This window comes from Theobroma cacao, chromosome 5 (genome assembly GCF_053813885.1).
Source record: "Theobroma cacao isolate CCN51 chromosome 5, ASM5381388v1, whole genome shotgun sequence".
Classification (NCBI taxonomy): Eukaryota; Viridiplantae; Streptophyta; class Magnoliopsida; order Malvales; family Malvaceae; genus Theobroma; species Theobroma cacao.
Genome location: NC_142643.1, coordinates 14,482,926 through 14,508,932, shown reverse-complemented (window position 1 = coordinate 14,508,932; position 26,007 = coordinate 14,482,926).

The window sequence follows — 26,007 nt, the reverse complement described above, 5'->3', positions numbered from 1 at the left end:
ATGAACAAGGTGTTCCATCCATACTTGGATAAGTTTGTGATAGTATTCATAGATGACATCCTGGTTTATTCGAATAATGATGATGAACATGCTGCTCATTTACGCATTGTGTTGCAAATTTTGCGCGAGAGACAACTTTATGCCAAGTTCTCTAAATGTGAGTTCTAGTTAAAGGAAATGGCTTTCTTAGGACATGTGGTGTCCGAAGCTGGAATTTATGTCGATCCCAAGAAAATTGAGGTAATCTTACAATGGGAGCAACCAAGAACGGTAATTGAGATTCGTAATTTTCTTGGCTTAGCCAGTTATTATCGGAGATTTGTTCAGGGATTTTCATTGATAGCTGCTCCTTTGACTTATCTGACTCGTAAAGGAGTTAAGTTTGAGTGGGATGATGTTTGTGAGAGTCGATTTCAGGAGCTAAAGAACCGATTAACCTTCGCTCCCGTTCTAACACTTCTAGTTAGTGGGAAAGAATTTGTGGTATACAGTGATGCCTCTAAATTGGGACTAGGGTGTGTGTTGATGCAAGATGAGAAAGTGATAGCTTATGCTTCTCGGCAGTTGAAGAAGCATAAGACGAATTACCTTACCCATGATTTGGAGTTAGCAACAGTAGTCTTCGCATTAAAGATTTGGAGGCATCATTTATATGGTGAGCGTTGTCGAATTTTCACTAATCATAAAAGTTTGAAATATTTGCTCACCCAAAAAGAACTTAATTTGAGACAAAGACGGTGGCTAGAGTTGATTAAGGATTATGACTTAGTGATTGATTATCATCTGGGAAAGGCAAATGTTATAACAGATGCCTTAAGTCGTAAATCCTCATCGTTGTTAGCAATGCTTCGGAGTTCTTATTTTTTGATGTTACTTGAGATGAAGTCTCTAGGGATTCAGTTGAATAATGGTGAGGATGGAACCCTACTTGCTAGTTTCGTTGTGAGACCTTCATTGGTGAATCAAATTAGAGAATTGCAGAAATCTGATGCTTGGTTGAAACAGGAAGTTCAAATGCTGCAAGATGGAGAAACTAGTGAGTTTAGACTTAGTGATTATGGTACTTTGATGCTTGGAGACCGGATTTATGTTCCTAAAGATGACCAGTTGAGCTGAGCTATTTTAGAGGAAGCTCATTCTTTCGCCTACGCTTTACATCTCGAAAGCACCAAGATTGTGGATAGATTGACTAAGTCTGCTCATTTCAGACTATCAAGGAAAGTTATTGGTGGCTGGGTATGAAACGAGACATAGCAGAGTTTGTAGCGAAATGTCTCACATGCCAACAGATCAAGGCAGAGCATAAAAAACCATCAACTACTCTTCAGCCTTTACCGATTCCGGAATGGAAGTGGGAACACGTGACTATGGACTTTGTATTGGGTTTACCGCAGACACAGAGTGGGAATGATGCTATTTAGGTGATTGTGGATAGATTGACTAAGTCTGCTCATTTCTTGGCTATCCATAGCACGTATTCTATTGAGAAGCTTGCTAAGCTTTATATAGATGAGATTGTGAGATTACACAAAGTTTCAGTTTCTATAGTGTCAGATCGAGACCCTTGGTTTACTTCTCGATTTTGGCCAAAATTTCAAGAAGCTCTCAGAACTAATTTGAGATTTAGCACTGCCTTTCACCCACAGACAGATGGTCAATCTGAAAGGACTATTCAGACCTTAGAGGATATGTTACGGGCTTGTGTCATTAACTTTATTGGGAGTTGGGACAGACGCTTGTCATTTGTGGAGTTCGCGTATAATAACAATTTTCAGTCTAGTATTGGGATGGCACTATCGAGGCTTTGTATGGAAAGAAGTGCCGAACTCTGCTCTGTTGGGATGAAATAGGTGAGAGGAAATTTGTTAGTGTGGAATTGATTGATCTGACAAATGACAAGATTAAGATTATCCGAGAGCAATTAAAGACAGCTCAAGATAGGCAGAAGAGTTATTCTGATAAACGAAGGAAAGATTTGGAGTTTGAAGTGGACGATAAAGTTTTTCTTAAGGTTTCTCCTTGGAAAGGTAATAATTTGAAAATTCCAAATATTAAATCTTATTTGATTACACTATTGTGATAATTTGTGGTATTTATTGGATAATGAAAAGTGTGATTCGATTCGCGAAGTAGGGAAAGCTCAATCCGAGATACATTGGACCCTTTCGTATCATTGAAAGGATTGGGCCAGTGGCTTACAGACTTGAATTACCCTTGAAGTTAGATCAGATTCACAATGTTTTCCACTTCTTGATGCAGAAAAAGTATGTTCCCGATCCCTTCCACATTTCAGAGACACCACCGATTGAGTTGCATGAAGATTTAAAGTTCGAAGTGCAGCCTATACGTATTCTAGATCGAAAGGATTGAGTGTTAAATAACAAGAGCATTCCAATGGTGAAAGTGTTCTGGAAGAATGCTTGAATGGAGGAGATGACGTGGGAAGTCGAACACCAAATGAGGAACCAATATCCACATATTTTCTTAGAATCCGATAAGTGAAATTTTGAGGTCAAAATTTTATTTTAAGGGGGGTAGTGTTGTCAAGCCCGACCTTATAAAGTACTTGCCATGTCCTTCATGTGATTGACAATATGCTTGCATACTTGGAAAGTCCCGAAAAATCATCAAAAGTTGATATTGTACCAAATGGTACTATTAAGTTGAATTGAGCCTCGAACTAGTCTAAATAGAGATCTTAAGATGAAATTGAGAATTTTAAATTCCTAGAATAACTTAAAATGGTGATTCGGAGTTCGAAGACCAATATGGAGTCAAATTGGAAATTTCATGATTCGGGGGTAAAATGGTCATTTCGCCATCCGAGGTTAAGATGTGAGAGTTAGATGAAATTTTTGACTAAGATTGACTATTTAGAACATAATTTGAGTTTAAGAAGTGAAAAATTTTAATTCCGACATTTTTCCGAGCGTAGGGTAAAATAGTCATTTTGCCACCCTAGGGGCAAAATTGTAATATTACACCACCTAACACTTGTCCAGCACATGGATTTAACCAAATATTATCATGGATAATTGAGGAAATTTAAGTGGTGGAGAGAGATTACTTAATGGGTAAGTACAACACATGGACCAATGGAATGGTGATAAGTGTCAAGTTTATATCCATTTATTATTTAGCTTTAAATTAACATAAAATCAGCCTATTTCTCATTCATATGGCCAGCCAAAACAAGAACCAAAGGAAGAACAAAGAAAGAAAAGAAAGAACACAAACCCTAGGTGGAAAAATTGAAGAAAAAGTGTGGGATTTCAAGGGATTAAGCTAATAAAGGTAAAATTTTATGATTTTATCTTGTCATTTACACTACCCATGCTTTCTTTTTCATTTTCCATGCTTAGAACTCAAGTTTTCATGATGAACCCATGCTAGCTGAATTTGAGAGGACAGGTTTTGAGCATTGATTTTGCTAGATTTCAAGCTAATTAAGTGTTTTTGGTTGTTTGGTAATGGAAAGTATGAAAATCTAGCAAGGAATCACTTTGTTCTTCACAAACCCACAAGAGGCCAAATTTTCTAGGGAGGATATTGAGGCTGAAATTGATGATATTTCATGATATTTTGGTGGTATTTAATGATTGGTGAGGCTAGAAATTTAATGGGAAATTTTGGCATGAAAATCTAAATTTTTACCTAATGTATAGACATGTGCGATTTATGGTTCAGACTAATAAATTGAATCATATTCACAGTCACTGAGATATTTTAAGTATAATTGGAGTGTAGAAAGTGAAAGAAATCGACTTGGAGTTAAATTGGAGGTCTTAGCTCATTACACCGAGAATAGTGCGAATTAGGTCGAATACCGTATTTAAACGGCTATTCGGACATTTTGCATCACATTTCGTGCATTCATATAGATTTATAGAGCCTGAAATAGTTTATGATAAATTGACAAAAATTATTGAAATTCGTGTCATGTATGATGTATAGGTGGTGAATCCTCTACTAAGGGTAAAGAAATTGTACCCGAGGATCGGTAGTAAGAGTACTTTAGAAATTCGACTCCCGAAATAGTGAGTAACCTTATCATCATTTTAATTATCTAAAGTGGTTTTTTTATTCAATTTTGTGAAATTTGTGGAAATTGAGTTTAAATGGTTAATTTTTAGGTTTTATAAACAATATGTGTTTAAATGAAAAGATTTTATAAATTGACTTAAAATTGAATGATGGATTTGAAAACAGAGTAACTGAAAACCACTTGATGTGTTGTAATTTATGATTCTAATTGATGGCTTATGATAATGTGTTGGCATGACTGGCTGGAATTGTGATTTGTGAATTGTATGAATTGTTCTGTTTTACATTTACAAGCTGGGTAGTACAATAGTAGTCATGTCATGTTGTCAAAATTTTATTGTATGGTGGGTTTAGCTTGCTGTAGTGGGCAGGTTCTGTGGACCAGCCTTTTTAAGGGGCACGAAATCCGATTATATATGTACCTCGATCGAAGAGGCACGTGGGTATCTCTTGAGGTATGATTAGAGTTCATGTCATGCCGAACCACCTCGTGATGATGAACTCCGTTAACGCTAAGGAATGACTGTATTTTCAAAATAAAAACATGATTTATGCATATATAAATTTTTAACACCCTTGGCGGACTCGGTTAAATGCCTCAATCAAGATATTCCCGAGAATGATTTTGGCAAGATCCAAGCTTTTAAGATACTCATAAGCCATGTTGACTATTTAAATGAAATGAATGTTTATGTTATGAAATACATATTTAGATGGAACATTTTAATCGTCTCCTTTTACTCTACTTTAGATATTTTGAATGATGTCTGTTTACTCACTAGGATTTTATAATCTGTCAAACCCAGCCCTAAATTATCTACCATGTTACACATGAGACTGATAAAGTGATTGTATATTTAAACAATCCTGAAAGAATATTTAAAAGTCGGTATTGTGCTTAGAAGTACAAGTAAGTCGATTTATACCTCGAACTAATTAAAATAGGGATTTTAAGGTGAAATTAAGAGTTTCACAGTTTAGGGATGACTCAAAATGGTAATTCGGAGTTCGAGGATCAATTTGGAGTCAAACCGAAATTTTCACTATCTAGGGGCAAAATGGTCATTTGCCACCTGGGGATAAAATAGGAATTTTAGAAAAGATTTTTTTGGCCTCATTTAACTTGTTGGAGTATGATTTAAGGTTTAGAAGTGAAAATTTTTAATTCTGGTATAATTTGGAGTATAGGGGCAAAATCGTAATTTTGCCACCTTAGGGGCAAATCGGTAAATTTTCACCCTCGACACTTATCAAGACCAAGGGATTTTATTCATCATGGAAATGGATAAACATGAGAAATGTGCGGTGGAGAATTAAAGAATTAAAAGTCAAATATTTAAAATTTGAACCAATAAGGAAATGCCATGTGTCATGCTTTTATTATTTTATTGTTTCTTTATAAAAAAGGCATAAAAATCAGCCCATTTCTTTCATATGGCCGGCCAAACCAAGAGCAAAGAAGAACAAAGGGAGAAAAGAAAAACAAAACCCTAGGTGGAGAAATTCAAGGGAAAATTGGTGAAAATTCAAGGAAACAAGTGACAAAAGGTAAAATTTCTTGATTTTGACTTGTGATCTACCTTTCCCATGCATTTCTCCTCATTTTTCATGGTTAAATTACATGTTTTCATGATGAATTCATGGTTGGTTGGAATGGGTATGGAGAGAGAATGATGTTTGATTGATTTGATTCTAAGTTATGCTAGTGTTTTTAGTTAGTTAAGCATGTTTAGAAACAAAACAATAAGAAAAGAATCCATTTTCCCCATGAACCTTCAATGGTCGAACCCTATGTGAAGTGTAGAAGTAATGAATTGATTTTGTGATCAAGTGAATTGGTTGAAAAATTGATGAAATGATGATTTATGGTGAGAAAATGGAATGGAAAAATTTTTATTGATAGTGCACCACAATGGCCGAAATTTTCAAGAAGAATTGTGAGGGTTGTTAGGCTGAATTTTAGATTATTGGAATTGTATTTAGTGAATTGAAATATTAGAAATGAAATGGAGCAATTTGGAGCCAAATCGGACACAATTGTCATTTAATCGGGTAATAGGCCGAATTAGGTCAGCACCGTATTTAAGCGGTAGTCGGATAAGTTGCATATCATATCATGCATATACACCTAGCCTGAATTGATTTTATAATGGTCAAGCATTGATGTGGTGAATTATGTATTGTACATTGTGGATAGGTGGTGAGTAAATTACACTAGTAAAAGTATAGAGATTGTGCTTAGAGACTGGGATTAGGAGTACATCAACTCCTAGAACAGTGAGTAAACTTATTATCATCTTAATTATCTAGAGTAGTTTTATACAATTGTGTGATTTTATGAAAAATGGGTTAAAATGGTAAATTGCTATGTTTTAGTAGAGATTGTGATTTTATAAAATAATTTTATAAATTTTTTAAAAAATTGAATATTGATTTTGAAAATAGAGTAATTGGAGATTGCCTGCTTATGTTGTAAATTTATGGTTTTAAATTGAATGGCTTAAGACAATATATGAGCATGAATGGCTAAATTGATTTTTGGTGTTAGAATTATTTATACTGTGTATTCAGCCTTGAGAGGCTAGGTTGCGATAAATTACCATGTCATGCAGAAAAAGATTTTATAAATCAGGTAGTAGATAAAATAATCTATAGTCATTATAGTGGTGGAGGTTTCCGTGGACTGCCTATGAGAGGGGCACGGTAACCCAATTATATATTTACCTCCGGGGGGAGATGTTGGATGAAGTATCTCTTGAGGTAAAGATTTGAGTGCACTTCACGTAGACCACCGTGTGAGAGTAAGACTCAGCCAACACCAAGGCATGGCTAAAATTTTGGATGTAAAGACATTTAACAGCCTTGACGGACTCGGTTGGGATAACTCTCGATCAAGGTATCCCTGATAACTAAGTATGATAATGATTTTTGGCTTGAGCCAAGCTTTTTAGAAAATCATAAACCTAGTTGTTTATTTGGTTGAAATGAGTTGAAAGGTAATGAAATTACAATATGATGACTTATTTTAATTCGTCTCTATTTACTCGCCTTTAGATAATTTAGATGGTGCTTGTTTACTCACTGGGATTTTATAATCTCACCACCCTCATTTCCTCACATTTCAGAGTCGGGGAATTCCATAGTTAGCTAACTTTGACAAGAACCTTCATTTGGAGTTGAATCGGTATAAGTTGTAGGTTTTCAGCTTTCGATACATTTTGGTTAGATGTGGGCCCATGTGTCGCTGTAAAAGTAATTTTATACTTTGGTTATTTGCTTTATAGTATATATGAATATAATTAACTTTTACGCTATAAGAATTATTTACCGATAGCTTTATAAAAAATTATTTTACAAGAAAATAGTTTATTTTATTGAATATTTTTATTATATTCAAATGGTCAAATTTTCACTTCAAATGAACATTTTAGATATTTAATTTGTTTTTAATCATTGAATATATATTTTCTGCTTACCTATTACATTTTTAGCAAGTTTTGAGATTTTCGACAAAAAATGACGAAAATGCCCCTGTGAGCCAGAAAACAATATTTTATGTTCTGATTTGGAAATTACTCGTAATCCTTCGAATTACGATATTTGATAACTATTGCTCATCGGGGAAGTGCGAAAGCTGATACGAGAGCCTTGCGAGGTTTCGATCGGCATTCGGGGTGAATAATGTTTGTCGAGGCTTCGCGGCGGTTGTCACGGGCTCGATGGGAGTTTCGGGTCGTGACAGAATCTCACCACCCTCCTTTCCACCCATTTCAGGCTCAGAATAGGCTGTAGATAGCTGATTTCACTGAGGCTACCATTGGGTTTGCATCCTCTAAACTGTAGGTTCACAGTCTTTTCTTATTTTTGGTTATTCGGGGGCCCACTAGTTATTGTAAATTAAGTTAAATACTCTAGCTTACTGTATTACAGTATGTATGAATTTATTTAGCTTTTACGTTACAAAAATTATTTATTGGTAACTTTATCAATATTGTTTTATAAGAAAATTGAATATTTATTGAATATTTTTATTATATTCAAATAATCATAATTTCATTTTAAATGAAGGTTTTAGATGTTTAAATTTATTTTTGATTATAAATTACATGTTTTGTACTAGCGTACTACTTTTTTAGCGAATTTCAAGACTTTAGAGGAAAAGTGACCAAAATGCCTTCGTGAGGAAAAATTTATTTTTCTATTGTTTTGAATTGGAAATAGTTTATAATCTCTCAAAACATGATTTTAGTAACTAATACTCACGAGAGAAGCGTCAAAAACTGATGTTAAGCCTTGCGAGGTTTCGATTGACATTCCAGGTAATGAATGTCTATCGAGACGTCGCGGCGGTTGTTACAAGCACGATGGGAGTTTCGAGTCATGACAATACATATTTTTTTACTTAGAATTTTTTTATGTGATTTAGAGAAAGTTTATGTTGATAAAAAGTATAGTGAAGTCAAAAATTCAAGAATTTGTTTGATTCTCTCTCGAGGTGAAATCCTAGATAACACTTTGGATAGGAAATGATTTACACCATCTTTGGATCGTTTAAGCCTTTTTGAGTTGCCTTGTTATATATTTATCTTTAGTCACCTATTTTGAGCCTAATTTACCTTTCCATTGTATGTACACAACTATATTAGCTGTAAAGCCTGACCTTATAAAATACTATTCATGACTTACATGTGATGATAGCATGATTGCATGCTAGGAGAGTCCCAAAAAATTTACTAAAGTCGGTATTGTACCTAGAGGTACAACAAAGTTTATTTAATCCTCGAACTAGATCAAATAGGAATTTTAAAGTGAGATTAAGAGTTTCACAGTTCATGGATGACTTAAAATGGTAATTTGCAGTTTGAGGATCAATTTGGAGTCAAATCGAAATTTTCACTAACTAGGGGCAAAATGGTCATTTGCCACCTAGGGAAAAAATGGGAATTTTAGAAAAGATTTTTTTGACCCCATTTCACTTATTGGAGTATAATTTGACTTATTGGAGTATGATTTGAGGTTTAGAAGTGAAAAATTTTAATTTCGGTATAATTTAGAGTAAAAGGGTAAAATGGTAATTTTACCACCTCAGGGGCAAAATTGTAATTTTCCACCACCAGGATATTTTTCCAGCACATGGTCTTCCTTTATCTTCATCTTTAACCCTTGACTAATCATGTGGTGGAGATAAAATGTTTAAATGTTTAAAATTTTAAAAACGGACCAATGACATGATGCCACGTGTCATGCCTTTATTAATTTATTATTTTCCTTTTTAAAAGGCACAAAAATCAGCTCATCTTCCACCCCATGGCCGGCCAAACCAGCAAGAAGAGAGAGAAAATAAAAACAAAACCCTAGAGAGAGAAAATCAAAGAAGAAGCGTGAATTTTCAAGGAAATTAAGTGAAAAAGGTGAGATTTTTCTATTAAGCTTGAGTTTTCTTATTCCCAAGCATTTCTCTTTATTTTCCATGATTAAATTACATGTTTTCATGATGAATTCAATTCTGAAAAAATGGGTTAGGAGAGAGAAAGTTGTTGGATTTATTTGATTTTAATTTATGTTAGTGTTTTTAGTTAGTTTAGCATATTTAGAAACAAAACAACAAGAAAAGAATTTATTTTCTCCCCCAACCATTAATGGCTGAATTTACCATGTAGTGAGTGAGGATGAGTTTGATTTTATTCTAGGAGAATTGGTTAAGGAATAATGAATTATGAGCCTAGAAAAATAATGGGAATTTTCGGAGGAAAAATACGAATTTTTACCCACTAGGGGTATTTTTGTAATTTACTGTTGGGACTGATAATTTGCACCACACTGAGGGACATTAAGTTAATTTGGGTGCAATTGAGGTATAGAAACTGAAAAGAATTAAATTGGAGTTTAAACGGATGCGTTAGGAATTTAATCGGGTGATAAGACGAATTAGGCCAATACCGGGTTTAGATAGTTACCAGTGCATTTTTGCATTCCATATCATGCATTGGTAGTCTAAATTAGTTTAATTTTGATTTAGTACCAACTTGGTGAAACTCTCGATTTTGTACTATGTCAAGGCGGTGAGTCCTCCGATAAAGGCAAGGAAATTGCAACCGAGGACCAATAGACAGAGTGCTTCGAAAGTCTGCATTCTAGATATTGTGAGTAAACTTACTGTCATTTTAATTATCTAGGGTGGTTTTTAGATGCTTTCATGAATTCTATGGAAAAAGGAATTTAAAAAGATAAATTTTCATGTTTTATGAATAAATGAGTTTCAATGAAATTAAATTATAAATTGTTTTGAAATTAATAGTGATTTTGAAAAATAGAGTACACGGAGACTGTTAATTGTGGCAATTTGATTGTTTAAATTAACTAGCTTATGATAAATCGAGCATGATTGGCTAGTTGGCAATTGTATTGAAATGCGAATTGTTTGGTTACCTTGAAAAACTACGAATTAAAAAAATTACCATATCATGTTATTGAGTTTTATTATATGGTGGATTATATATTAATTAATCACTGCAGTAGGGGGTTTTTGTGGACCAACCTTTTAGAGGGGCACGGTAAACCCCATTATATTCTTACCTCGAACGGAGAGGCGCGTAGGGTATCTCCTGGGGTAAAGTTTAGGGTTCACTTCACGCTAAACACCACGTGAGGGAGAACTCAGCCAACGCCAAGGAACGGCTATGTTTTCAAAACAAAAACATGATTTATGTGAAATGTGAATTTTAATAGCCTTGGCGGTCTTGGTAGGATCCCTTGGCCAAGGTGTCCCCGAGGATGGATTTATGGCACAAGCCTAAATGTTTATGAGATTCATAAGCCTTTTTACATATTTTGAATGAGATGTGTTCTAATTGTATAACCCAGTTTATGATGATTTACTTTATTATCTCCATGTACTCAACTCTAGATGTTTATGATGATGGCTGTTTACTCATTGCGATTTTATAATCTCACCACCCTCATTTCCACCCATTTCAGGTTCAGTATAGACTGTAGATAGCTGATCTCATCGAGGACTACAGTGGGATTTGCATTTTCCAAACCGTAGGTTCACAGTCCTCTTTACTTTTGTTTATTCGGGGGCACTTTTGTTATTGTAAATTAAATTAAATATTTTGGCTTACTGTATTTAAGTATGCATAAATTTATTTAGCTTTTACGCTATAAAAATTATTCACGTATAACTCTATAAATATTGTTTTATATGAAAATAGAATATTTTACTTAATATTTTTTTTATTTTCTTATTATATTCAAATAACCATAATTTCGTTTTAAATGAAGATTTTAGACTTTTAAACTCATTTTGAATATGAATTATGTGTTTTGTACTTGTACATTACGTTTTAGCCAGTTTCAAAATTTTTGAGAAAAATGACCAAAATACCCCTGTGAGACGAAAAATTAATAATTTATTTGTTTAAAGTTGGAAACAGCTTAAAATCTTTTAGAACACGATATTTGACAATGGTTGCTCACAAGGGAACAGAGAAACTGATAAAAAATCCTTACGGGGTTTCGGGTTGACATTCCGGGCAATAAGTGTTTACCAGGACACCGCGGCGGTTGTCACGGGCTCGAGGGGAGTACCGGGTCGTGACAATTTGATTGGTATTAGAGCTTTTGGTTTTAAAGATCAAAGTTTTTAGTTTTAAAATTGTTTTAAAAATTTACAATATCAGTGTGGCCCCGGATTAAGTTAAGTTAGGTTAAGTTGAATAGAATGTATGCATCTGCATATAGAGCGTAAGGTTACCTAAACTTGCTCGTATTTTTTTTATAGAGATTACAATGCCTCCTCGTCGCGGACGCCCACCTCTCACTAGATCGGTTGGGAGGGGAAGAGGTCATTCCCAACGTCATCAGCCAAATACAGTAGAGGAGGAATCAGCTGCATCTACCATTCGGGCACCACCTGCTACTGAGCAGGCCGATAGTCCTCCACATCCTCCATCTCCTCAGCCACCTACGGATATTCCCGCCATGCCTACTGAGGCAGCACAAGCATTGGCAGCTTTCTTTGCAGCAATGGCTGGTCAAGCTCAAACTGGTCAAGTTCCACCTGTAGTGCCTCCAACTACTCCTTTAGTTCCACCACCGGTAAAGGATGTATCCATTTCCAAGAAGCTGAAGGAGGCTAGGCAATTGGGTTGTGTATCTTTCACGGGTGAATTGGATGCCACTGTGGCAAAGGACTGGATTAATCAAGTTTCAAAGACTCTCTCTGATATGGGATTAGATGACGACATGAAGCTGATGGTGGCTACGAGATTATTAGAGAAGAGGGCTCGTACTTGGTGGAATTCGGTGAAGTCCCGTTCCGCTACTCCTCAGACATGGTCCGATTTTTTCAAGGAATTCGATGGTCAGTATTTCACTTATTTTCATTAGAAAGAAAAGAAGAGAGAATTTCTGAGTTTGAAACAGGGAAATCTAACTGTAGAGGAGTACGAGACTCGTTTTAACGAGTTGATGTTATATGTGCCGGATCTGGTGAAATCTGAACAGGATCAGGCCAGCTATATTCGAGGAAGGGCTTCGTAATGAGATTAGAGAGCGAATGACAGTGACTGGTAGGGAGCCATATAAGGAGGTGGTACAGATGGCTTTACGGGCTGAGAAGCTCGCGACTGAGAATAGGAGGATTCGGACTGAGTTTGTAAAAAGGAGGAATCTTGGTATGTCTTCTAGTTAGCCAGTAAAAAGTGGCAAGGACTCAACGACTTCAGGGAGCACTACTTTTGTTTTCGTGACATCTCCTCGACCTCCATTTCCACCATCACAGCAGAGACTTTCGAGGTTTAGCAGATCTGCTATGACTGGTTCTGGAAAGAGTTTCGGAGGTTCTGACAAATGCAGAAATTGTGGGAATTATCATAGTGGGCTATGTAGAGGGCCAACAAGATGTTTCCAATGTGGACAAACGGGTCATATTAGGAGTAATTGCCCACAGTTAGGACGAACCACTGTAGCTGCATCATCTCCACCAGCTCGCACTGATATGCAGAGGAGAGATTCTTCTGGGTTACCACCAAGACAGGGAGTAGCCATACTGTCCGGTGTGGAAAGTAATACCTCGACACATCCACCTTCGAGACCACAGACTCGTACCGCGACAAGAGTTTTTGCTGTGACAGAAGATGAGGCACGGGTCCGACTTGGAGCAGTGACAGGTACTATGTCTTTATTTGATAAAGATGCTTATGTTTTGATAGATTCTGGCTCAGATAGATCTTATGTGAGTACGACATTTGCATCAATTGCTGATAGAAACCTGTCACCATTAGAGGGAGAAATTGTAGTGCATACCCCTCTAGGAGAACAGTTGATTAGAAATACTTGTTATAGAGACTGTGGGGTAAGGGTAGGTGAGGAAGAATTTAGGGGTGACTTAATTCCTCTAGAGATCTTGGATTTTGATTTAATATTGGGTATGGACTGATTAACTGCACATCGGGTGAACGTGGATTGTTTCCGAAAAGAAGTTGTTCTTCGAAATTCAGAGGGAGCAGAGATTGTGTTTGTAGGGGAACGTCGAGTATTACCATCTTGTGTAATCTCAGCCATCAAAACTTCGAAATTAGTGCAAAAAGGGTATCCGGCTTATTTGGCATACGTGATCAATACTTCAAAGGGGGAACCTAAGTTAGAGGATGTCCCAATAGTAAGTGAGTTTCCTGATGTATTTCCTGATGATTTACCGAGACTACCTCTTGATCGAGAGCTTGAGTTCCCTATTGATTTACTTTCGGGTACCGCACCTATTTCTATTCCTCCATATAGAATGGCTCCAGTAGAGTTGAAGGAACTGAAAGTCCAGTTGCAAGATTTGGTGGATAAAGGTTTCATTCGCCCTAGCATTTCTCCTTGGGGAGCACCAGTCATATTTGTAAAGAAGAAGGATGGCACTCTTCGATTGTGTATTGATTACCGTCAGCTGAACCGAGTGACCATCAAGAATAAATACCCTTTACCCCGGATAGATGATCTTTTTGATCAATTACGAGGTGCTATGGTATTCTCTAAGATTGATTTGAGATCTGGGTACTATCAGTTGAGGATTAAGGAGCAGGATGTACCTAAGACTACCTTCAGGACGTGTTATGGGCATTATGAGTTTTTAGTGATGCCGTTTGGTTTGACTAATGCCCTGGCAGTTTTTACGGATCTTATGAACAGGGTGTTCCATCCATACTTGGATAAGTTTGTGATAGTATTCATCGATGACATCTTGGTTTATTCGAGGAATGATGATGAACATGCTGCCCATTTGCGCATTGTGTTGCAAACTTTGCGCGAGAGACAACTCTATGCCAAGTTCTCTAAATGTGAATTCTGGTTGAAGGAAGTGGTTTTCTTGGGACATGTGGTGTCCGGAGCTGGAATTTATGTCGATCCTAAGAAGATAGAGGCAATCTTGCAATGGGAGCAACCAAGAATGGTTACAGAGATTCGTAAATTCCTTGGCTTAGCCGGTTATTATCGGAGATTTGTTCAGGGATTTTCTTTGATAGCAGCTCCTCTGACTCGTCTGACTCGTAAAGGAGTTAAGTTTGAGTGGGATGATGTTTGTGAGAATCGATTTCAGGAGCTAAAGAACTGGTTAACCTCTGCTCTCGTTTTAACACTTCCTGTTAGTGGAAAAGAATTTGTGGTATATAGCGATGCATCTAAGTTGGGATTAGGGTGTGTGTTGATGCAGGACGAGAAGGTAATAGCTTATGCTTCCTGACAGTTGAAGAAGCACGAGACGAATTACCCTACTCATGACTTGGAGTTAGCAGCAGTAGTATTGCATTGAAGATTTGGAGACATTATTTATATGGTGAGCGTTGCCGAATTTTTACTGATCATAAGAGTTTGAAGTATTTGCTCACCCAGAAAGAGCTTAACTTGAGACAGAGACGATGGTTGGAGTTGATTAAGGATTATGACTTAGTGATTGATTATCATTCGGGAAAAGCAAATGTTGTAGCAGATGCCTTAAGTCGTAAATCCTCATCGTCGTTAGCAACACTTCAGAGTTCTTATTTTTCGGTGTTACTTGAGATGAAATCTCTAGCGATCCAGTTGAATAATGGTGAGGATGGAACCCTACTTGCTAGTTTCATCGTGAGACCTTCATTGTTGAATCAGATCAGAGAATTGCAGAAATCTGATGATTGGTTGAAACAGGAAGTTCAAAAGCTGCAAGATGGAGAAGCTACTGAGTTTAGACTTAGCGATGATGGTACTTTAATACTTAGAGACCGAATTTGTGTCCCTAAGGATGATCAGTTGAGACGAGCTATTTTGGAGGAAGCTCATTCTTCCGCCTACGCTTTATATCCCGGAAGCACCAAGATGTATCGGACTATTAAAAAAAGTTATTGGTGGCCGGGTATGAAACGAGACATAACAGAGTTTGTAGCGAAATGTCTCACATGCCAACAGATCAAGGCGGAGCATCAAAAATCGTCAGGTACTCTTCAGCCTTTACCGATTCCTGAATGGAAGTTGGAACATGTGACTATAGACTTTGTATTGGGTTTACCGCGGACACAAAGTGCGAAGGATGCTATTTGGGTGATTGTGGATAGATTGACTAAGTCCGGCCATTTCTTGGCTATCCATAGCACGTATTCTATTGAGAGGTTGGCAAGACTTTATATAGATGAGATTGTGAGATTACACGGAGTCCCAATTTCTATTGTGTCAGATCGAGACCCTCGATTTACTTTTCGATTTTGGCCGAAATTTCAGGAAGCTCTTGGAACTAAATTGAGATTTAGTACTGCCTTTCATCCACAGACAGATGGTCAATCTGAGAGAACTATTCAGACATTAGAGGATATGTTACGAGCTTGTGTCATTGACTTTATCGGGAGTTGGGACAGACACTTGCCATTGGTGGAGTTTGCTTATAATAACAGTTTTCAGTCTAGTATTGGGATGGCACCATACGAGGCTTTGTATGGAAGGAAATGCCGAACTCCGCTCTGTTGGGATGAAGTAGGTGAGAGGAAATTGGTGAATGTGGAATTGATTGATTTGACAAACGATAAGGTCAAAGTTATCCGAGAACGATTAAAGACAGCTCAAGATAGGCAGAAGAATTATTCGGATAAACGAAGGAAAGATTTGGAGTTTGAAGTCGACGATAAAGTTTTTCTTAAGGTTTCCCCTTGGAAAGGTAATAATTTGAAAATTTCAAGTATTAAATCTTATTTGATTATACTATTGTGATAATTTGTGGTATTTATTGAATGATGAAAGGTGTGATTCGATTCGCGAAGAGGGGAAAGCTCAATCCAAGATACATTGGACCCTTTCGTATCATTGAAAGGATTGGGCTAGTGGCTTACATACTTGAATTACCCCCAGAGTTAGATCGGATTCATAATGTCTTCCACATCTCGATGTTGAAAAAGTATGTTCCCGATCCCTCTCACATTTTAGAGACACCTCCCATTGAGTTGCATGAGGATTTGAAGTTCGAGCTGAAGCCTGTACGTATTCTAGATCGAAAGGATCGAGTGCTAAGGAACAAGAGCATTCCAATGGTGAAAGTATTGTGGAAGAATGCTCGAATGGAGGAGATGACGTGGGAAGTCGAGAGCCAGATGAGAAACCAATATCCACATCTTTTATTCGAATCAGGTAAGTGAAATTTTGAGGTCAAAATTTTATTTTAAGGGGGGTAGTGCTGTAAAGCCCGACCTTATAAAATACTATTCATGACTTACATGTGATGATAGCATGATTTCATGCTAGGAGAGTCCCGAAAAATTTACAAAAGTCGGTATTGTACCTAGAGGTACAACAAAGTTTATTTAATCCTCGAACTAGATCAAATAGGAATTTTAAGGTGAGATTAAGAGTTTCACAGTTCATGGATGACTTAAAATGGTAATTTGGAGTTTGAGGATCAATTTGGAGTCAAATCAAAATTTTCACTAACTAGGGGCAAAATGGTCATTTGCCACCTCGGGACAAAATTGGAATTTTAGAAAAGATTTTTTTGACCCCATTTGACTTATTGGAGTATAATTTGACTTATTGGAGTATGATTTGAGGTTTAGAAGTGAAAAAATTTAATTTCGGTATAATTTAGAGTAAAAGGTTAAAATAATAATTTTGCCACCTCAGGGGCAAAATTGTAATTTTCCACCACCAGGATATTTTTCTAGCACATGGTCTTCCTTTATCTTCATCTTTGACCCTTGACTAATCATGTGGTGGAGATAAAATGTTTAAATGTTTAAAATTTTAAAAACGGACCAATGACATGATGCCACGTGTCATGCCTTTATTAATTTATTATTTTCCTTTTTAAAAGGCACAAAAATCAGCTCATCTTCCACCCCATGGCCTCCCAAACCAGCAAGAAGAGAGAGAAAACAAAAACAAAACCCTAGAGAGAGAAAATCAAAGAAAAAGTGTGAATTTTCAAGGAAATTAAGTGAAAAAGGTGAGATTTTTCTATTAAGCTTGAGTTTTCTTTTTCCCAAGCATTTCTCTTTATTTTCCATGATTAAATTACATGTTTTCATGATGAATTCAATTCTGAAAAAATGGGTTAGGAGAGAGAAAGTTGTTGGATTTATTTGATTTTAATTTATGTTAGTGTTTTTAGTTAGTTTAGCATATTTAGAAACAAAACAACAAGAAAAGAATTTATTTTCTCCCCCAACCATTAATGGCTGAATTTACCATGTAGTGAGTGAGGATGAGTTTGATTTTATTCTAGGAGAATTGGTTAAGGAATAATGAATTATGAGCCTAGAAAAATAATGGGAATTTTCGGAGGAAAAATACGAATTTTTACCCACTAGGGGTATTTTCGTAATTTACTGTTGGGACTGATAATTTGCACCACACTGAGAGACATTAAGTTAATTTGGGTGCAATTGAGGTATAGAAACTGAAAAGAATTAAATTGGAGTTTAAACGGATGCGTTAGGAATTTAATCGGGTGATAAGACGAATTAGGCCAATACCGGGTTTAGATAGTTACCAGTGCATTTTTGCATTCCATATCATGCATTGGTAGTCTAAATTAGTTTAATTTTGATTTAGTACCAACTTGGTGAAACTCTCGATTTTGTACTGTGTCAAGGCGGTGAGTCCTCCGATAAAGGCAAGGAAATTGCAGCCGAGGACCAATAGACAGAGTGCTTCGAAAGTCTGCATTCTAGATATTATGAGTAAACTTACTGTCATTTTAATTATCTAGGGTGGTTTTTAGATGCTTTCATGAATTCTATGGAAAAAAGAAATTAAAAAGATAAATTTTCATGTTTTATGAATAAATGAGTTTCAATGAAATTAAATTATAAATTGTTTTGAAATTAATAGTGATTTTGAAAAATAGAGTACACGGAGACTGTTAATTGTGGCAATTTGATTGTTTAAATTAACTGGCTTATAATAAATCGAGCATGATTGGCTAGTTGGCAATTGTATTGAAATGCAAATTGTTTGGTTACCTTGAAAAACTACGAATTAAAAAAATTGCCATATCATGTTATTGAGTTTTATTATATGGTGGATTATATATTAATTAATCACTGCAGTAGGGGGTTTTTGTGGACCAACCTTTTAGAGGGGCACGGTAAACCCCATTATATTTTTACCTCGAACGGAGAGGCGCGTAGGGTATCTCCTGGGGTAAAGTTTAGGGTTCACTTCACGCTAAACACCACGTGAGGGAGAACTCAGCCAACGCCAAGGAACGGCTATGTTTTCAAAACAAAAACATGATTTATGTGAAATGTGAATTTTAATAGCCTTGGCGGTCTTGGTAGGATCCCTTGGCCAAGGTGTCCCCGAGGATGGATTTATGGCACAAGCCTAAATGTTTATGAGATTCATAAGCCTTTTTACATATTTTGAACGAGATGTGTTCTAATTGTATAACCCAGTTTATGATGATTTACTTTATTATCTCCATGTACTCAACTCTAGATGTTTATGATGATGGCTGTTTACTCATTGCGATTTTATAATCTCACCACCCTCATTTCCACCCATTTCAGGTTCAGTATAGACTGTAGATAGTTGATCTCATCGAGGACTACAGTGGGATCTGCATTTTCCAAACCGTAGGTTGACAGTCCTCTTTACTTTTGTTTATTCGGGGCACTCTTGTTATTGTAAATTAAATTAAATATTTTGGCTTACTGTATTTAAGTATGCATAAATTTATTTAGCTTTTACGCTATAAAAATTATTCACGTATAACTCTATAAATATTGTTTTATATGAAAATAGAATATTTTACTTAATATTTTTTTTATTTTCTTATTATATTCAAATAACCATAATTTCATTTTAAATGAAGATTTTTGACTTTTAAACTCATTTTGAATATGAATTATGTGTTTTGTACTTGTATATTACGTTTTAGCCAGTTTCGAAATTTTTGAGGAAAATGACCAAAATACCCCTGTGAGACGAAAAATTAATATTTTATTTGTTTAAAGTTGGAAACAGCTTAAAATCTTTTAGAACACGATATTTGACAATGGTTGCTCACAAGGGAACAGAGAAACTGATAGTAAAGCCTTACGGGGTTTCGGGTTGACATTCCGGGCAATAAGTGTTTACCGGGACACTACGGCGGTTGTCACGGGCTCGAGGGGAGTACCAGGTCGTGACATTAGCATTAGCCTTTTTATTTAATTTCAACCGTTTGAACTTTTCACCCTTAAATATTTTGATCTTTCTAGGAAACGTATTGAGCTTAAAGATAAATTAAGGGAGAAAGGTGAATAAAAAAAAAGAAAAAAACAAGGTGATGGGTGCTTGAAATTTACCCTATGTTCATAATTGTCAAAAATAAGTTTAGGGGCGTAAAAGAAAAAAAAGAAGAAAAAAATAAAGTGTATTTTACGAAGGAAATTTTACTTTAAGTTTGAGGGTGCTATAAAATTTTATTGAGCTCTTTATAAGTTCTAGATTAAGTAAGTGCTTAGGGTGAATTTGAGCCTAAAAATATCCTTTATCATACCTTGACCCTAGCCTTACATTATAAGCTTAATAATGACCTATTGATCCTTTGATAAGAGTTGTTCTACATTAGTGGAGAGAGAGACAAAAAACAAACTTATGGGATTCTAATACTAATCTATACTTGGCATAAACTAATCTGAATTGCATGAATATTCTTTGTAAGAGATTATTTACACACACATAGAAAGTTTGTTCAAAAAATAAGTTTTCACTTGAATTGATATATGACTTTAAGGTTTAGCTGTATGTTACCTTAAGTTGGAATTGGAGATAATTTCTCAGGGAAAAATTAGGAAATCATGATGTTTGGAATTGATATATTCTTTGGAATTGGAATTGTAGGTACTTTTATCTCTCATAAAAATTTCTTTTATGTTTTGTTTTAGTTGTTTTATTTTCTTTTGCTCAAGGACTAGCAAAACTTTAAGTTTGGGGGTGTGTTAATTCTATTTTTTTTCCAATTTTGTTATTAAATATTAGCTAAGTCCTTAGTTTTTAATTATAATTTAGTTGTTTTAATAATTATTTAATTTTTATTAATTTATTTTAATTTTATATTTATTTCCTTTAGGTTATTATTTATTAGTTTTTATTTTTTTGTAGGAATTAAGGGAATTGGGCTTAATTTTGGAAAGTAAGATGTTGAAAGACCCAAAAGTCTGCTTGCATGAGTTTTAGTTTTTTGACCATAACCTGTGCTAAAGAACTCCAAATGACACAATTCTTAGACCATTGGAAAGCTAAGAGACTAGGATACAACTTTATGAGATCACTTTGCCTAGTTCTACCTTGAAGATAGAGAAAATTGTTTCGGAAGATGACTGGATGTACTATTACGGGAATGGCAATTTTAAGACTGACAATTGATGTTTGGACCTCATCACATAGTTAAGCCCAATAGTTAGAATTAATAGGTTAACTTAGGGACTTGTAGGTTAAGATTGTTAGTATAAATAGGATATTTTAAGAGAAATCAAGTTAGACAACTTTTGAAGATTTAAGAGGCTGAAAGTTGAAGCAGAAACTCGAAAAGCAAGTTGCAATTAATCGTTTTGTTTTCTTCCTTAGCTTTTATTTTTCTTGTTACTCTCAATGGTCAAAATTTATATAATGTTAATTGTCTTTTCAATTATGCATAGCTAATTTTCTTTTTCTAGGATTGCAATTGAACTCACATGTAATCTAAAATTTTAATCTCTTTCTTGCTTATCTTAAACGGGATTTGAATTGTTTATTCCAATTTGTTCTCAATGCTTTTAATTGTTTGATCATCAATTAAATTGATTTAGGAATCTAAACAAAATTGGGAAAGGGAGTTTAGTGTAGACTAAAACTAGGATAGCATATGATGATATTAATTGATTTGTGTATAGGATAAGCATATACCTATAGGCCATATGTAGCCAGATTAGAGCCTGAACTTAATGAATTTGTTTTAATTTCAATTCACATAGGGATATAGTGTTTTGGTTAAAATAGATATTTTTATAAGATGAGTTAGGAGGCCTTTATAAATTATTAAGGATTCTAGGTTAGCAGTTCAACCCATTGAAATAAGTTAAGGAAGAAAGGTACGTTTAGATGAAGTGTGAGGGATATTGTAATCCTAGGCTTGTTTGATTTGCTTTTTACCCAATTATCTTGTTGCTTTAACTTTTAATTAAATTAGTTTTAGTTGAGTCATCTTTAGTTTAATTAGTATTCAAATTGTAATTATTTGAATAAAACTAAATTGTTTTAATTTTAGTACTTAGTACAATTTTAGATCAATTCGTTCTGGGATCGATACTCTGCTTTCTTATATATTATCTATTTGAAACGTATACTTGCATAATAGAATTTTAACTGACGATTGGACATCTAGAATGGGATTTACGCTCGAGATTCCATAACATGTTTGGTGAAAATCTTCACCTAGTCATTCTGGCATGGTTCCTCATCCATTAAGCTTTATGCACTTGAGAACCTTCAAAAAACAAAGAACTAAATCAGTGATGGCTCAAATTCGGACTTTTAACATGAAATTGAACTAAAATTACTTGAATTAAAATAATTCAACATGCTTTGAACTTGTTAACGAAAAATATTAAAACTACCTAAAATCAACTTAAAAACACAAGGACTTAGCTGGTTTCATGCCCAAAAAATGTTCAAGATAACTCTATATAAAAAGTTATCACATCCTCACACTTAATATTTTTCTAGTCCTCGAGCAAAACCTTTAAATAAAAGAAAGAAACATGAAAGATGAAAACATCCACTACAAGTTAGTTCCACGAAATCCAAGATCATGTTTAATTTCCTCAACTCAAGGCAAAGCATGAACATTATCCAAGTTCACATTTCAACTCAAATTGCAAGTTGATTTTCAAACATATTCCCATGTGTGTGTGTGTATAGTCTCTTACAAAGAACATCTTGTCATTCAGATAGGTTTATGGTTATGCAAGATTCAAATTTAGTCTAGAGTTTCATAAGTTTGCTTTTCATCTCTTTCTCCACTAATGTAGACTAATACATAATTAAGGATCCTTAGGATTTTATTTTGCTTGTAATGTATGGCTAGGGTCAAGGTAGGATGTGGAATAATATGCAGCTCAAATCACCTTAAGCACATAATCATTTTAGGACCTATAAAAAGCTTTATTTTTCACTTTTCCTAGTCACACCTCTTTCTTAATTTTCTTCAACCTTTCTTTTTTCATTCATCAAACAATTTTATTCTATTTTTTTATTTTCATTTCCATTTTTTTTAATATTTAACTTCCCCAAACTTGTTTCTTTATTCTACTTAACAACCTTTTGAATTTTTCACAAACTTTACCTTTTTTACCTTTTTCATCACTTAGCTTAACGTACTTCCTAGAAAGATCTATATACTTAGGAGTGATGGGTGTTAAAGTGGAGATTTATTTAAAGGCTAAGGTTATTTAATTATGTTTAACAAAGAAAAAGGAAAAAATTAGGCTCAAAAGGGGTAAACTACAAACAAAAATGTAGCTAGGTGGCTCAAAAAAGCTTAATTGGCCCCAAGATGGCCTAAGTCATTTCCTTAACTAAGTGTAGCCTAGGATTTTACCTCGAGAGAGACTCAAATATATTCTAGAACTTAAGACATTATTCAAAATTTTCCACTCACATAAACTTTCTCCAAACGTACACAATAGTTCAAAGCAAGAAACATAATACTCAAATGGTGGAAAAATCACATTCAATAATGATACTTACCATAAGAGTTCAACATAATACTTCAACAATATTTACATTTGTTGGTCCCAAAAATGTGTGCGAGAAGGGGTGAATAACACTTTCTGAATGTCACTAAGCTTCATTTCTAAATAGAAACTAGTTGAAGGCCAATGATAAGAAGTTAAATGCCTGATGAAAGAATGATTTGAAGAAGAGCGAAATGAAAAATAAAAGAGGGTAGACAATGCTCAGAGAATTATAGTGGTTTGATCCCTTTGACCTACATCTACTACCTTGATCTTCCAATTAGGAATTTTCAAACCAAATCACTATAATTGGTGGAATTCTCAAGCTTCCACCAATCTTTTACAATGTCTTTTCACAGGCTTAGCCACAACCTTTAATACTAGTTTTTCTCGACATCAACCAAAACCTAAAACTAACTTTTTTAAGGCTAAGTTAGAACCTATAACAACAACCAAGCTAAACCAAGCTTGATTAATCCCCTTAGAGTGCCTCACACACTCTAAGTAATCAAGGAGTACAGATATGAAAAAGTACCTATGATCACTAATCTGATGTAAATGGTACAAGATTAAGTGCTAAGCTCTATTACAAAGATTTCAGTGAAGTGCAAGAAAGATTGAGAGAATTTTTGCTATTTTTGGGCTCTTTTTGTTATTGGAAGCATCTTGTGTATTTCTTAGTCGTTGGAGATGTCTTTTATACTTAAAAAATCAACTTTGATGGATGTTGATAGCTTCAGACTATTGGAAACAATTTAGAGTCTATTCTAGCTATTAGTTTGTCTTCAGACAGTGAGTTTTAGTTGGCTAACCATTCTTCTTAGTCATTAAGTCTTCTTTGTCTCACAGTCAAATTTTTGGCCATGAGCTTTTAGCTAGTAACCATACTTCTTAGTTGATTAAGTATTTTCTATATCACAATCAAAATTTTGACCGTGAGCTTTTAGCTAGCTAACCATACTTCTTAGTCGATTATGTCACGACCCAGAACTCTCCTAAAGCTTGTGACAACTACCGCAATGTCCCGATCGACACTTATTACTTGAAATGTCAATTGGAACCCTGCAAGGCTTTAATATCAGCTTCTCATTTCCCCTGTGAGTAACCGTTGCCAAATATCACGTTCTAAAAGATTTTAAACTATTTCCAAATCGAAACAATGGAAAAATAATTTTCGTCTCACAGGGGTATTTTAGTCATTTTTTCCTAAAAATTTCAAAACTAGCAAATAATGTAGTATACAGTGCAAAAGACATAATTCATAATCAAAAATAAATTTAGATGTCTAAAACATTCGTTTAAAATGAAATTATGACTATTAGAATAAAATAAAAATATTGAATAAAATACTCAATTTTCTCATAAAATAATATTTTTAAAACACTACGTAAATAATTTTTTTTTATAGCGTAAAAGTAAAATAAATTCCTACGTACAGTAGTACAGATAACTAGAGTATGAAATTTAATTTACAGTGACATGTGGACCCCCAAATGACAAAAATGAACGAAGGTTGCAAACCTACAGTTTTTTTTTTAGGAAGGAAAGCCAATTGTAGCCTTCGACGATATCAGCTATCTACAACCTATACTGAGCTTGAAATGGGTGGAAAGAAGGGTGGTGAGATTATAAAATCCCAGTGAGTAAACAAATACCATCTATAATATCTAAAGCCGAGTAAATGGAGACAGATAAAACAGTTTAACATACTGTAATTCATCACCTTTCAACTTGTTTTAACCAAATAAAATCAATTCATAAAAATCGAGTAATCAACATGGCTTATGAATTTCTTAAAACTTTTGCTCGTGCCAAATCATTTTTATACCCAATTATCAGGGATGCCTTGATCGAGGGCTATCCCAACTGAGTACGCCAAGGCTGTTAAAAAGTTATGTACGCATAAATCATGTTTTTATTTTAAAAACATAGTTGTTCCTTGGCGTTAGCGGAGTTCATCATCACGAGGTGGTCTAGTGTGAAGTGAACTCTAAAGTTATTCCTCGGGAGTTACCCTGCTTGCCTCTCCAACCCGGGCAAGAATATGACCAGGTTCCGTGCCCCTCTAATAGGCGAGTCCACAGAACCAGCCCATTGCAGCAAGCTAAACCCACTATACAATAAATATTCAATAGCATGACATGACAATTTTATCATTATCCAGCCTATCAAGGCAAACAATAGTTTATATATTTCAACACAAGTACCAATATAGCCATTCATGCCAATATTGTCATAAGCCATCAATTAGAACCATAAATTCATAATACATCAAATGGTCTCCAATTACTCTATTTTCAAAGCCATTATTCAATTTCAAGACAATTTTATAAAATCATTTCATTTAAACACATTTTGCTTATAAAACATAAAGATTTGCCATTTAAACTCGTTTTCCATAAAATCACAAAATCGGATAAAAACCACTTTAGATAATTAAGACGATAATAAGGTTACTCACAATGTCTAGAGTGCGGATTTTCGAAGTATTTTGACTACTGGTCATCGGATGCAATTTCCTTGCCTTTATCGGAGGACTCACCACCTTGATATAATACAAAATCGAGAAACTTACTACATCGGTACTAAATCGAAATTAAACTAATTTAGACTACTAATGCATGATATGGAATGCAAAATGCACGGGTAACCATCTAAACCCGGTATTGGCCTAATTCGTCTTATCACCCGATTAATTGGCCAACACGTCCAATTTAGCTCCAAATTGCTCCATTTCTTTTCCAATGCCTTAATT